The 14631-nt window shown below is 44.8% G+C and overlaps 1 protein-coding gene across 2 annotated transcripts in view; it reads left to right on the top strand.

Moving 5' to 3' along the window:
* Window positions 1–14631, top strand: part of LOC143374323 (uncharacterized) — a 339083-nt gene that overhangs the window by 180664 nt on the left and 143788 nt on the right. For both annotated transcript variants that reach the window (XM_076822391.1, XM_076822383.1), the window contains one exon: window positions 12723–12883. The gene's annotated coding sequence lies outside the window, so the exon portion shown is untranslated. The remainder of the gene's footprint in view (window positions 1–12722; window positions 12884–14631) is intronic.

The raw sequence follows: 14631 nt of genomic DNA, 5'->3' as shown, positions 1-14631 counted from the left end.
GACACGCGTATCGGGGCTCCGTTTCTCTCCGGCGCGTTCATTAGCGTCGAGCGTCTCCTCCATTAAGATCGATTATCTCGATACATAGAAATCTACACTCTATTTGGATGAGGTTGCAAAATCGCCGCCGATTGTCCGTGAACCCTCTCTGCCTCCCTCTCTCGCCCGCGTTCATCAAGTACCGTTCGAGCGGTATGATCGACGGATAGCCCTCGGGACGGTATTGGGCAGTCCCGACGGATCGTCGGGCCCGTTTATCGTGTCGGGAAGACAAATCGTGAGTCTGGTAATTTCCGTCGATCAAGGTCACGCGCGGCCCCGCCGTAATATACGATCGGGGCCGATCGGTTGGATTTTTACCGAGAATCGATTTGAATGAAACACACGCCGCGCGGCGGAGGCAGCTGGTCCGCGCGCCCTGATCCAATTAGGGTCTAGACGCCGCGGCAGAAGCCTGTGGCTTGCTTCTTGCCGTCGACCGTACACGCGGCACACCTGAATCGCCCAACAGAACGGAAAAGAACGGGACAGAACGCAGCGGAATCGGGCGAGAGACAAGGGAGGCTTTTAGCGGCCGCGCAGCCTCCTTACGGGCTTCACACTTTATTTATCTACATCTCTGTTGCACGCCGCGCGATCCGCTCCCAGTGCCGTCCTCCTGCCCGCCGTTGCCGGCCAGCAACCTACTTACGTATATGGCGCACCGGGGTGCAAATTATGCATGTTGCAAGTAGCCTTTGCGCGACCCGTGCTGCCTTCTTATTGCCTGGAATATTTTAAAGCCCGTGGAATCGGGCCCGCGCGAGCCAACCCGCATGGAAATATATGGAGATACGGCCGCGGCACCGAGGGCGAGTGGTTTTTGAGCACGTCGCGGCGGAATATTGTGCACGTCGCGCTCGAAATTGTGCTACATATTTCGGGTATCCCATGTAGCTGTTTGCGGACTTTATCTCCGCGCTCCGAGACAGAGATATGTGGCTTCGGTTTTCTCTGGGAGTCTATGTTCTATACTTCAATATTTAACGATCACCGTTCGTGTTTTAGTGTTGAGAGGCCAAATTCAGTATTTTTCCTTGTCACCCTCTGGACACGTCTATAAATTCAGGGTAGTTTATTGTGGCCAATTTGTGACGGCTCCAGGCTGATGTAAGCCAGATGCCGTGGCCCGAGCGTAGTCCCAAAATGTTTGGGTCGGTCGAGTGCTGTCGCGAGGCTGAGTTTTGACAGACCCGGTTCGAGGGTGAGAACGACTTTGCCTCAAATGAACGCAGCTTCCCACCACTGATTAATTCTAGTTTTGGGTCCAGGGAATAACTTGTCTAATTTTCACACCACCTTCTTTGGAAGCAACCACTTGGGTTGGCTTAGCCGTTTCTTTAACGAAAATGTTCGCTCCACAGGTCAGATCGAAGCAAGCTCTCGCATCAGCAAGTCATATCCCACACCTTTTGTAACCTCGGTTGATTATTTTTTGTTAATTGAAATACCAATTACTGCGCGTGTATTACTACGGACCCGTGTTAGGCGAAATACTAGTATAAGAAAGCCTATTGACTTTTCTGTTATTCTTTTTTATACTTTCTTTTCCACTTTTATCTTTTCTTGGCATCTTTATACAGTTGCAATTGTAATTCAAGCACCGCGGCTCACTTTGGATGTTAGATTGACGTACGGTCAGAGAAAAGGTCTGGTTACGCAGTCGTCGGTCCGCAGTAATACATGCACATGGTGTAAAGTACTGCACCTAATACTGCGGTGAGAAATAAAAGTTGAAACTAGAATGTAGATGACTGATTTACTGTTGTTCTGAAAAAATAACTCTTACTCTGTCGAGTAATAATGCTGCATTACATGTATTACTGTTAATAACAAAAATATAAATGTTTTTCAAGTAGCTGTTCATGACCGCCATATCGGGAATCGACCGAAGTTTCGCCTTGACGAATTTCAAACTACGATAAAAGAATTAATAGTAACTTTGCTGCACATATTTATTAATAATTATCTGTAATAGAGTTTGAAATAATTTTACCAAAAATTTTCCAGAATTATGTACTTTCCAACATTAAATATGATCTGTGTTAGAATATCCGTAGTAATCGGGGCATCCGCAGTAATACCCACACTTACCTTACATTCTACGAAAAATACAATTACTCAATATTTGGTGACTCCGTCTTTAGCTTTTATGACGCCTTGGATCGACATGCTTTCAATGCATGCTGTGGCTATTTCCTGCAGTTTTGGAGTATTCATCCATACTCTGACGATATTCTCTATTATTTCCGTCATATTTGTAATAATTTTATCCCCGTCCTTTTAAAAACAAATAAGATTTATATGTTGAAAAATTACTCACAATATTGCCAGACGTTCTAGCTAATCAATATATGAAAAAAAAACAATAACATTCGTGCATTGTTACTTTAATTACAGCCACGACTTTCAGAGATTTTGAGGAGAATTTTTTTAGTATAATAATTTAGCCACCCTCTGCACGCAATATTTAGTGACCGTCACTCACAAAGTTTCCCAACTTTGATTCCGATTACTGAAACCACCCCCGATCCCTCCACTTCCGTATTCAGTTCCCTCGGCCAAGCCACTCGGAATCGATGAATCCTCAGAGTTATTCCAATTCTCGAGTTCCCCTCAGCTGAAACTCGATCCGTTTCGCGGGGTTTTCAAACGGGTACACGCGCAGCTGCGCCGTGGCCGCTCGTCCAGCCCAAGGGAAATGCATAAGCCTCGGCGGACATTAACGTGGCATCGGCATAAATTTGTACCGCGCCGATACACCCTGTCCCGGCGTCCGCCCCCTTACGCTTTCCTCCTCTCGTGGCGAAACACGGCGAGGCTCCGCGCACGCAGACGCATAAGTCTTGCGTCTGGCTGCGAGGACACCACCGTATAGGATTCGCGAACATTTTCCCTCGGCGCAATAGGCGACGCGACGGCCCGCAACAGGAACTCGCTCGATCCCTCGGCGCCCAGGACGCCCTTCCACGGCGCGCAAGGTGTACTGCGTCTGTTCCGGAGGTTGTTAAGCACACATTTCGTTTCGACGTTAACGCTCCGGCTGTGTACGCGAGCAGGCATAAATACGTGTTGGCGGTGTGCGTTAGCGGAGTGAGTGCATCGCGCTCAATGGAGCTGGAATAGTTTTCACGCTGTGTAATGACTGGGATAAATCTTCCTCGGCTAGTAATTGGTCCTTTTGAATTCTCGCGGTCTTGTAACTGCTGTGTCTACTAATTGTTCCTTTACACCCTTCGTGGCATGTGTCCTTTTCCTGGATTTGGAGCTGTGTGTGTGTGTGTGTGTGGTTGGAGTGAAGGAGTAGTGAGAATTTAAATTGGCGGTGGGTACAAATTGCTTTGGAATTGTTACTCGGGAAGGGGACAGGTGTACTCTGGGATTTAGTTCCCTCGCCCGTTCCTCATTTCACTAACTGAATCTGTCCCTCGGTATCAAATTGACACAGTGGTAAAAGGTGGATGAAATGACAAGGTAAACAGTTATTTTTTAATTTTTCAAATTGATGAGTTAACATTCGCGTCTTCGATTTTTCGCAACTTTCACATAAAGAAAGGGATGTGCGGGACATACTGCTTGTTTACGAGAATCAGAAATAACAGAACAGTATTACTTATTACGGGAAAACTGTGTGAAATTGACACGAGGGACGGCTGAGGGTTAAGGAGGTTCGATGAGGGTAAGCCTATGCTTATACATGGGTAGGGATGGAGTGCAAAATCACTAACAGTGATTTATCACAGTGATCGTGATTTTTTTAACTCGAGCGAATTGTTTACTGTCATCGTAATTCTTGATCTTGAGTGAATTATTTTTTATAAAATACTTAAGTATAGTTTGTGTTGCAGACAAAGCGTGCTAATTCAGCGAATATATACCTAGTATTTACATTCATAAATAGTCAATGCGTGCACGCACTGATTTGATTGGCTAAAGTCTTCACGTATACATTACACTTTTAACTAAACTGAAGAGATATTCGTTAATTTAAATGGATCACGAACGATTACATTGGTTCAATATATACAGCTGAAATTCTATAAGCACAGTGAGGACTTGAGAATGTTTCAAGAGAAATTAGAAATTGAGGTTATGTGGCGCGTGCAAAGAGCAGTTATGCTTTCCACCAATCAGATCACGAAAATCGTGAGTCACTGTTCTGCCTGCACCAATCAGAAGCGATCGCGAAAGTCACGGATCACTGTGAAAAATCACCGTGATTGGGAATGAACTATACATGGGAGCTCTGCAGTGACACCAATCTTAGATAAAAAATAAAAATTATGTAGACAAAAATGTTATTTACGTGTCTATTCCTAAAAAATTATTACTACACTGTTTGTTTTGGAATTCAATTAAGCAGAAAGTATGTTTAATGCAGCTAGGAACACAATATTTTCATTAAAAGTAACGTAAAATATGCGAGCGACACGCGGCAACGTCGCTTTGCGTCCATCTTTTTTTCTCTTTCCATCTCACACTTGTGGCGTCCTTTTGCGCGTTCGTACTGCTTCGCAACAAATTACTAAATACATGTTTACAGCTTGATAGTGTTTTTACCAGTTTTTACTGTATCCTTAGTACAAGTATACATTGTATAGATGACTACCCGGCGTACAGCGTTGCCACGTTTCAAGCAGTTCCTCCAGGCAGTTCCAAAAATACGAGCACATCGCTGTCTATTTATTCAATTATCTAATAAACCGTACGGTTCATGTCCGATTTTCTTTTTTTAGAATTTCATAGGAATATTAAGCTTTTCATGGCAACATTTTTTAGGACTTTCTCACTATTTTTAAGGACTCTGTGTGACGTTTTATAGAAATTTTATCGCTGCTCTCATAACAGCCTGTGTATAAGAGCGCAACTTTGATTTCAATTTTTTCAAAAACCGTGCGGTTAATCGATTTGAAATTTTGACACAATGCGGACTACACTTTGAACATTAGATTAAAACACTTTTCAAAGATTTCTCATTATTTTTTCTCCGGTATCGAACCTCCTTAAAGAAATCGTATGTGGATAAGGACTTAAGGGATGAGCTGCAGGAAGTTTTACATATCGCCTTGCACTTGTACACTTACATTTTAGCTACATGTGAGGTTCATATCGTAGGTGTTAGAACCACGATTCACTATGATCAATAAACTCTCAAGTTCTCTATAAATAACCAGCCTCTTGATCCTCGCACGATCTCCACACAGCAGAATTTCCATGAAAACTTAATGTCTCAACAGCAGAATTTCCATGAAAACTTAATGTCTGAAGCTAGACTCTCGCTACGCCTCGTCGTTCTTACTCAAAATATTCTAAAATCGTCAGAATGCATAGGAAAAGCATAGGAAGGATAAAATGGACCGAGACGAGAGCCTACCTTTACACAAATCCATACCCTGACGCCCACCACGCGTCGACTCCCCAACAAAAGAACGCGCCTCCCCAATTGTCTAAACGGGCCAGGGCAGCCTGGAAGCGCTCGGCGCAGGAAGCGGCGATGAGACTTATGAAAGGGCCCGAAATTCCCGAAAAGATGCTTATCAGTCCGGCCGTTCTCGCAATAAGACGAGTCCGCGGGAACGTGTAACGTCCCCGACAGTCGTATGTATCTTGGGAGTACTCGCCACGGCGCAGCTATGCCGCGCGACGTCAGGGACGGAGATTTAGAGGCCGCGACGGCGGACAATGCACGACACCTGCAGCACCTCGAAAAAGAAGAGAACGTAGATCGGGGAGCGAGGCAGACGGAGAGCAAAAGCGGGAGAACGAACAGAGGATGAGAAGCAAAGCCCCCTGGCTAGGGGGAGGACCGGGCGGGGGTAAGGCGGGTTCGTCCTGTAGGGAATAGCGTGGCTCGCCTATGTGTAGGGCGCCACGGAGAACGGAAACTGGTACCGGTAGCGCAGCGGGATAAACTCTTAAGAGACGTCTTAAAAGCTCCTTAACATACGTACCGTGGAAGGAACGAGTTACATCGTTCCGGTGAGAGGCCACGATGCATGGAAAAACGCTTACTCAACAAAGGGACACAAATCAAAGAGCGTGGCGTGGACCGCGGACGTTCTCCACATTGTTGCAAAGTACCGACAACCGGCCTCCCCCTCCCCCTCTTGAAATATACGGGGTGAGGCACTAGGAATTACCATCCTGATTTACCATCTTGCTTTCGATATTACTGTGCACGTAGGGAAACGGCGAAGTAAGAGTCAAGTGGCTTCTCATTGGGTAGACAGTTATGTAAGTTCGATCAGGTGAAGAGCTTTTTAGGTGGAGATGCTTCGAGGATTGTTCTTGTGATTGGAAGAACTGGTAGATTTTATGGTGGTTTGAAGGACGAAAGATTCGATGAGAGATTGGGTTGGAGTGGTCCAACGCTGGGTCTCGCAATCAGCGTAATTGAACACTGCGCCCGCGTTTCATCGAATCCGAGGGCGTGCTCTCTTGTAGCCAGCGACTGAATAAAGCTAAATCAATTATCCGGTCGGTGGGCGACGCTGGTCGCGATCGTCTTGCTGCTCGTGAAAGAGTTTTCGGTAGTTCAGGACCCCCGCTGACGGAGCACGCGGCGAGCTGTGCGCAGCAGCCCCTGAAGACAGCCAACAAAAGGGAAGGAGGGCGGCAGTGGCAGAGGAGGAAAGGAGAAGGAGGCAGAGTCTCGCGGAGACCAAGGGTTTTTTATCGGGATATTAATTGGACAGCCAATTATATCTTACGCAGCGAGGCATAAATTCATAACCGTTAAGCTTGCAGTTAAAATGAACCAATTATCAGGAGCCAGCGCATGCGTGCTCCCTCGGAACCCCACGGGAAATCTGCCCACGAAATATCCCTCGAGATTGCCCGCAAGAACTCCCAACGACCCTGAAGAACACGCTTCCCTTCTCCGCTGTCGAAACGGATCGAGCTCCCTCTTGGCTTTAACTGCGAGCACCGCTAGCGCAGGAAGATCGTCGAGTCATTAAACGCGAAGGACGGGAAAAATGAACATGGCGAGCGGCTAACGCAATTAGTATTTTAATGGCAGGACATACGCACGGAACGAGCGGCTGGAACAATTATTCAATTACAGGGACGAGGATAATGATAAGCCATGTGCGATTAATTCGCACTCAGCTATCGGCGTTTTATTCGTGTAACGATGGAATGTCTGGCACGATTTTCGCAAGGAAACAGAACGGTGGAACGTAAGGATGATCCGCGTGAGTGGTCAGGAGCCATTGTCCGACGAGATCTCGTCGCTACTGTCGTCGCTGAATCGCGGGTGTTTGATTTTTTGGGAGATGGGGCCAGATTTCTCGGCGAGCAAGATGTAAGTGCCGCGAGGAGTTCGTTTGATCCTTCCTAGGGCGATGCCAGCCTTCAGCACCTCCATGACCAAGAAGCCAGCTCGAGTGTACGTGATCCTCATGTTCTTCAACACGTAATGCACGATACTCTCGAACGGGGCACCCTCCGCGGGCATTGCCAGCCTTCTAGGAACCTGCGGGGACATTTCAGTTTATATTTTTAACGAGTTTGTTTCTGCGGCTACTTTGCTTAATCGTGTATGCACAGTGACTCGCATTAATATTCGCACACTTTTTAAAATCGCATAACTTTTTTAGAATTGGTCCAAACAACTTGAGTTTTTTTGAGAAGCTAGATGGATTAGTTTGCTAACTGACGCGTTTCGTCGTTTTGAAAAAAAATGTATTTGGTTGGAATAGCGAAGAGAATAGTAAAGGTCGATTTTTAAACTTTTTTTTGCGAGCTTGTAATGAAAATTAAAAAAAAAACGTTTGTAGATTGCAGTAAGTTGTATGCGTGCCTAAAATTTCATCCAAATCGGTTAACGTTGCTCCGAGCTACAAACGTTTAAAGATCGCAGAATAAGGTCGAGAATCGCTGATTTCGGGAATTTTCGCGATCCTCGACCTTATTCTGCGATCTTTAAACGTTTGTAGCTCGGAGCAACGTTAACCGATTTTGATGAAATTTTAGGCACGTAGGGTAGATGTCCCTATTACTGCCACTTTATTTATTTCGCTTAAAAAAACCGTAATGTATAACGAATAGAAATATAAAGAATGTACTATAATAATAAGAAGAACAGTCCCAATTTTATGATAAATTATTTTTTAAACTATTCATTATACATTGCGTGTTTATTAAGTAAAATAAATGAAGTGGCAGTAATAGGGACACTGGCAGTAATTGGGACATTTACCCTATACAACTTACTGCAATCTACAAACGTTTTTTTTTTAATTTTCATTACAAGCTCACAAAAAAAAGTTTAAAAATCGACCTTTACTATTCTCTTCGCTATTCCAACCAAATACATTTTTTTGCAAAACGACGAAACGCGTCAGCTAGCAAACTAATTCTTCTAGCTTCTCAAAAAAACTCAAGTTGTTTGGACGAATTCTAAAAAAGTTATGCGATTTTAAAAAGTGTCCGAATATTAATGCGAGCCACTGTAAGTGCCGAACGTAGTAAAATTAGGAATAGACCGTTCTGCCGGTGGAAAGTCGCGCTAGTGTCGATTCTAAAGAATTCTAAGGTGGCCAAGAGGTTACAGAATCCATATTATGTATTAAAAAACTGTGGACATCCATTCTCGTGAAGCTAATTAAATCACAAGTGGTGATTTAAAAGTTTAGGAACCCATTGCTCAATTATTTATCTCCCTACTGTGCCGTTTCGTTTCACCCTCCTTTCGCGCGTGTATTTCATAGCGAAAGCCGGGGCTCTAGCCAGAAACGACCCTCGGCGAGCGCGAGCCTATCATATAAATTGGATTGCACACTCGCGGCGCGGGAACCAAGAAATAATACCAGCCGGCTCACGGGAGGAGACCGCAGCGGGCGAAGAGACACAGCGGTATCGCTTTTATGGCTCGTATATTAATCCCATAATTGAGATATGGTTCCTGTCGTGCGGCCGCACACGCAACGCCCTTCAACAAAAACTCGGCCATTATCCGAGCGCAGGGCCGCCGCAGTAAGGTCGGAGCCGCGGACGATACGCCACAAAAGAGAATTTTAAACGAACCGGCGCAGACGTCCTAGTGACGATATCATCGTGGAACCGCGGCAGACGAGGATGTGGTTACCGCAAGGACGATAATGATGAAAATTGTGGATAGTTCGTGTTGACTTCGGAGACATTGTTGCACGAACCCTTGCCACTGAACTGGGCAAATTGCTCCATCTTGAATATTCATGTCACCGGGCAGTTAATCACCACTTTCTGGAGTTTTTGCTTTCGCTTGTTGAAAGGAGACTCCTTGCAGGTTGCTATACAATTCAGCAAGGACATGGTGGAACATTAATGGAGCTGTCTGCCGAGTCGTGTGTATTTCGGAGTGTGTGCGGACCATTTCTTACCGAGAAATTTGAATATCCTATTTAAATACAAAATAAATATGGAGTCGATCGATCTTTAGTCCGAATGCAACTCGGGGCACAAGTAGAATCGGTGAGACAGAATCAAGCGCAGTTCAAAGAAATCCTCTTTTCTGTTCTAACAAAGGAACATGTCGAAGTGACAATCACCAATTTTGATGCGATTGGTGGGAAGTAGATGTTACAAAAATATTCGGCACTTATTTTGTTCTATCGGCTGACGGAATTGTTGAAGGGGTGAAAGCAGCTCTGGAAGTTGAGGGTGAGAAACATGTTCGCTCGAATATCTTGGAAACTACTAGAGCTAGAAGAACGGTGTAAATGGCAAAATTGTGTACATTGTAATAAGGAATACAGCTGTGTAAATAGATTCCAAAAATTCCGTTTGTTTTTTATGTATTATTTAAACATATGTTCGCTTGTGAGCCAATTTAGAGTATGGAAGAAAGAAAATCTATGAACGATTTGAAGAAACGATGACGAGATCGTGGAGAGGATCATTGCCTAGAGGTGTGCGGGGCTGGTTCACGGTCGCCGACTAGGAAGAGTTTTTCGTCGGTTGGCATGGAAGCAGGTGATTCCTCGGCCTAATTGAGGGGCGCCCAGTGAGCTTCGGTAACGTGTAATTATCGGGTAGAACGAGCTCGAGAATGTGGCGGCCGAGCGAGAATAGAGACATTATTCCACTGGTATCTTACCCCTCCTTTTCCCTTCCGTTTCGTCGAGGCGAATAGGAGGCGGAGATACCGGATCGTTGCTCCACTTCGACGTTCCTTTCTAGTTTCTTTCTCGCGTCTGGAATCGTTGTGCTTGCCACCGGCTTTCCGGTTCACCGATTCATCGGGAACGACAGTCGGCGATACTAAATTGAACATCTGACGGAGCTTGTGTCGGTGGAAATTCAGAGATCTCTCGTAGCATTCGCGGTAATGGAGTTTATTCACTAAATTTAACCCTTTACTGGTATCTTGGGGTCGCTCATGACCCCAGGCACGCAAAGTTCGCTGCAAAATTTTTGGTTGCCTAAGCTTGTAAACTGTTTTTCTAATTAATTTTATAATAATAGTTTAACTTTCTAGGTTTATTTGGGGTCTGCCACGACCCCAGTATACCAGCCACGTTTGCCAAAAACAGTATACCAGTTAAGGGTTAAAGAAACACTCGGGAACCTAAGGAAGCTTGTACAACAGTCACCTTCCAAAATCGACATTGATTTGACTAGAGATTATTTAGAAAAATGATGGACACTCATCCTGATCTATTATGAGATTCGTCTGTTGGTATCTGCTGAGTTACAGATATTGAGAATAATCCTGGGTATTTCAAAACATGAATATGAGAGACATCTTCCATAATTTCTACTGAATATCGTCAAGTTTGGATTTGAAGATTTGGCGCCCCTAAGCTGACAAGTGTCTGCCGCCCTTTCCGCCAAATGTCATCAAATATTTTAATTTAAAAGAGTCGAGACGATTTTAAAGTTAATTGAATATGGCAACTCACATATGAGTTATTGCTAATTTGCTACAGGAAAAAAAAAGAATTGTTTTTAAAGATCTCTCAAGCCTCTGTGTTAAAACCTTTCCTAACTTCTTCTGTTCAAAATTTGTTGCTCACAAAAATTTGTCGCTCTGTAAAATTTTCCGATCCTCAAAATTTGTCGCTCTCTAAAATTTTCCGATCCCCAAAATTTGTCGCTCTCTAAAATTTTCCGATCCCCAAAATTTGTCGCTCTCTAAAATTTTCCGATCCCCAAAATTTGTCGCTCTCTAAAATTTTCCGATCCCCAAAATTTGGAGCTCTAAAATTTTCCGATCCCCAAAATTTGGAGCTCTCCAAAATTTGACAGTCCCCAAAATTGTCCACTCCCCCAAATTTTCCGCATCCTCTAATATTCGGCTCCCCTAAATGTTCCGCTCCCCAAAATTTGCTGCTCCCAAAAATTATCGCTCCCTAAAATTTGTCGCTCCCCAAAATTTGCCGCTCTCCAAAATTTGTCACACCTCAAAATTTGCAACTCTTCAAAATTTGACAGTCCCCAAAATTGTCCACTCCCCCAAATTTTCCGCATCCTCTAATATTCGGCTCCCCTAAATGTTCCGCTCCCCAAAATTTGATGCTCCCAAAAGTTATCGCTCCCTAAAATTTGTCGCTCCCCAAAATTTGTCGCTCCCCAAAATTTGCCGCTCTCCAAAATTTGCCGCTCTCCAAAATTTGTCACACCTCAAAATTTGCAGCTCTCCAAAATTTGACAGTCCCCAAAATTGTCCACTCCCCCAAATTTTCCGCTTCCTCTAATATTCGGCTCCCCCAAATGTTCCGCTCCCCAAAATTTGATGCTCCCTAAAGTTATCGCTCCCTAAAATTTGTCGCTCCCCAAAATTTGCCGCCCTAAGCCTACACCCAAGTCCGCCGCCCCAGAATATCATACAATCTTGATTATCCGCAATTGTATTACAGCTTCGATTTGTTGAGATTAAAAGGACGAAGGGAAACTCACTGCTCTAGCAAGCTCTAGAGGGATGGAATCGAAGCGTGACGATACATCGCAATCTCGCGGACGGTGTTGAACGGGATGCCGCGATTAAAAGCAGCTAGTGATTCGCGGAGGCGCGAATGGCTGGAGATACGGCGGGAGATAAGATCGGCGATCGTGGGCGAGAGAAACTGCTCGGCGACGAGAAGTGGAAACGCGCGAGGAACGTGTCTTTATCCTGGCCGCGGTTTGTTTCGCCGAAACGGACGAATTCATTTTTGCGGGGACAGAAACATTCCTCCTTCCTGGAAGAAATGCTTTCAGCACCGCAAAAAACTGCTCCGTGTTTCTCGGGCATCCGACCGTTTCGGGTGTCTTACTCCTTTCGCCCAATACCGTCCAAACCATTTAAAGCTCGAAAGAATGTCCCGTTTCTGACAGCAGTTTTTACTCGACATCGTGCAACGACTCAGTTGATTAGGACAAGGAATACTGCGTATTCACGATATCGAGCGGACTGTCAATCGACGGAAAGTGGCCGCGCAGCGTGCGCTAGGCTTGCATTTTTTGGGACATGCTTGTCGCAGGTCTCCCATGCGAATTCGTTTCTTTGCCGGACAAAGGCATTTCTCGTTCCTGGAAGAAATAGCTCGAGGGCGCAAAAACTGTTTCAAGTTTCTTCAAGTGGTAATGATTCCCAGTATCTCTGCATAGAGTTCGTATCTCGAGCCAGTGATCGAAGCTGAGAATAGAATTTCTTGCCGTCGGTTCTCCTCGGGTAACGTCCGCACTCGGTGTTTAATGGCGTCGTTGTATTGTTTCAGTGTGCGGCCGAGTGGAGAGGCTGAAACGCCCGCGGTGCCCTTTTTACTCTCGCGAGCTGTCCGCTCCCAAGGAATCTCCCCATCTGAAGGGCTCGTCACGCGACGAAAACGAGGACCGAGGCCAATTAAACCATCACGGCCGCTAATTGCTCCGACACGGGGTGAGTAGACGCTCTGTGTAGCCACGCTTCTGCATGCACACTATTTATTCTTCCGTACGTCGAGTTAATTGGATACTCGAAACTGTTATTCACGCGTTAGCGTGCCCTTTAGCTGGCACGCCATTTCGAAATCTCCTTTGCATTCACACGCTTCTACAATAGGAGTTCTTTTCCCGATTATTGCCTCTCCTGTGTCAAACTGCGGAACGGAGTTTTCTTGAATTATAGTGGGAATTATCTCGGACAATTTCTCTGCGATTACCAAATTAACCCGCCGTGGACACACTGGGTCATTTATGTTCGGGCAAATCGCCTATTTTCTTAAACTTCCTTCCGAATCTTTATTTTTCCTAATTAATCCTTTAAACATTTGACGCAAAGCACGGTTCTAGATTAAAGTAGAGACTTGAATAAGTATCCCATTATTTTTTCAGCTTCTTTGAAAGTCAAAAATAGTAATAAAAACAGCCATCGGCATAAACGACCCAGTGCCCGGAATCCTGATCTTACGTTAATGTTAAGGGGTTATTATATTAATGTGTGTCTGCTTTACCAATATGTACCTACTGCAATTGGTTTTATTCAGATTTCAAATACCTGCTAGCAATTCGACTCGTATTTTAATCTATCAATAAATCAACGGTTCGAATATTAAAGCAGCTGAGAAAGAATTTACAAATAACAAAGACAGCAACCATCTCTCCCACTCTAATAATCCAATTACTTAATTATATCTTGTCTCGAGGAACAGCTACCGACATCCTTCAAATTTCCACACACCTACGAAAGAATCCCCTTCTTACCCCATCTGTCTCGCCCGCATATAATTTCTACAACAGAACGCTCCTGCCTTCAGCAATTCTAAACGAGTCAATCCGCGAGACAGGTCAAACCACGCGGCAGCCGCAGCTCTAACAAATCGGTATTACGCTGGCCGTGTCAAACGGGGCACGTGGCACCGTAAGCCGCAGCGTAAACGAGAAAGTGACCCGTCCGCCAGGATCAGGCCACTGCGCGTTCCCCGTGTAAAACTGCCGTGGCAGAACAGCTCCACGGGCCCCGTTGGTCCCTTCTGGGCGCACGATAGTCGCGGTCAACCATATAGTCACGGACTATTACCGTAACACCGTCGGTTCCCTTCGTGCCCCGAGTGAAACCGGCGAGATAGAGTCATTACGTCGGAGGGATAAACTTTCCACCTGCGCACCGCATAACTCGCCCAGGTAAACACCTGTAGAGCTGGTCGCCACGGATTCGTCGGAGTGGATTGTGCTTGTTATTGCTTAGTGTCTATGGACGTCCAGCTAGTGGATCACTGCGAGGTACATCTGTCTTCAGTTTTCTGTTGTTCTGTTCCTTTGGGGCTTGGTAGATAGAGGTGTCGTTTCAGGTATTTTAGAATTTGTAGTAGGAAATTCTGATGCGAAGAGGTTAAAGGTATGTACATATTGTGGAATGACATTAGTCTTCCCTTGTAAATCATGTGTTCTCCTTGCCCATAAGAGTAATAAAGACGATTATTCATAATAATAATAATAATAATAATAATAATAATAATAATAATAATAATAATAATAATAATAATAATTTGTGAATAATAATCAGTGAAACTTCTTCTATTGTTTCTCTAGATAAGTGGTGCTATGCCTTTTGGTAGTAGGTAAGGCTAGTGATCGGACCGATACCAAATCGATACTATCGATATCAGCCCGGAAATTATGATGCGGTATCGAATTGTATCTATAAGA

Source organism: Andrena cerasifolii, chromosome 1, assembly GCF_050908995.1.
Source record: "Andrena cerasifolii isolate SP2316 chromosome 1, iyAndCera1_principal, whole genome shotgun sequence".
NCBI lineage: Eukaryota > Metazoa > Arthropoda > Insecta > Hymenoptera > Andrenidae > Andrena > Andrena cerasifolii.
The sequence above is the reverse complement of the archived record's forward strand: the minus strand, read 5'-3'. Positions and strand labels throughout refer to the sequence as shown.